Source organism: Rhamphochromis longiceps, linkage group LG7 (assembly GCF_057381845.1).
Source record: "Rhamphochromis longiceps isolate RC_006_pf linkage group LG7, R_longiceps_female_GT1.1, whole genome shotgun sequence".
Lineage (NCBI taxonomy): Eukaryota > Metazoa > Chordata > Actinopteri > Cichliformes > Cichlidae > Rhamphochromis > Rhamphochromis longiceps.
The window spans coordinates 18,739,958-18,740,782 of record NC_140563.1 but is presented as its reverse complement, the minus strand read 5'-3'; the positions used below and the strand labels follow the sequence as shown (position 1 = coordinate 18,740,782).

Genomic DNA, 825 nt, shown 5'->3' with positions numbered 1-825 from the left:
CTAACGCACACACTCTATTCAGACCATTCAGACTGTTAAGCTGTTGTCTGCAGTCTGTCTGTGTTTAAGTAAGGTAATATAAGTGGCTATATTTTTAAAATAAAACTGACCTTAAAAATGTATCTTTAGCTTTCAAGCTCTGATTGTATTTTACAAGCCAATTAACTTTTTTTAATGTATTTTAAAAGTAAAATTGAGTTAAGAAAAAAAAAGTTTGTTTCAAGCTCTGGTTATACAACCTTACAGTGCAATATTTTCTCTTTTATGACTTCAGTAATATATGAAGGCAAGGGTGAGAATAACACACTGTCCTTTCTTTATAGTACCCTAACGTAGATGGCAACATAGTCTGGAAACTACAATATAGACGCTAATGATACACAACTCAAAAAATTACACTGACCTCATGTAACTCTTTCTAACTAGCAAGATCTCACTTTAAACAGAAGATAAGTCTCCGTAGAGACCGTCAAAAATTGCCATCGCCGACTATATTTCAAGTCGTCAAGGCGGGGTATTGGGTAAAGTTTTCAACTAGCAATAATCGCGCCTCGGATAAACCTCATAGGCTACAATACTGCCACTGCGCAAAGCTGAGGAGCTACTTCGCCGACAGGGTAGTCTCTCTGGGCCCTACACCTTTCTGTTAGGGTTTTAACCGTGGGCGTAGCTTTAACATGCACGATTTATAGAGCTGTAATTAAACGTATATATAGCTATAAGCAATATTAGTTGCACAGAATATCCAAAATAAAAAATACACATAAAAATCCTTGCAAATGACAATGTTTTGATCATGAACAAAACACAAAAAGCGCTCATTGT

At 35.9% G+C, this 825-nt stretch overlaps 1 non-coding gene across 1 annotated transcript; it reads right to left on the bottom strand.

The window, feature by feature from the left end:
- Window positions 1-454: 454 nt before the first annotated feature.
- On the bottom strand, window positions 455-595 carry LOC146665177 (U4 spliceosomal RNA). The gene has a single exon (XR_014912865.1). It is a non-coding gene; the product is annotated as a U4 spliceosomal RNA (small nuclear RNA).
- Between the last annotated feature and the right edge of the window lie 230 nt (window positions 596-825).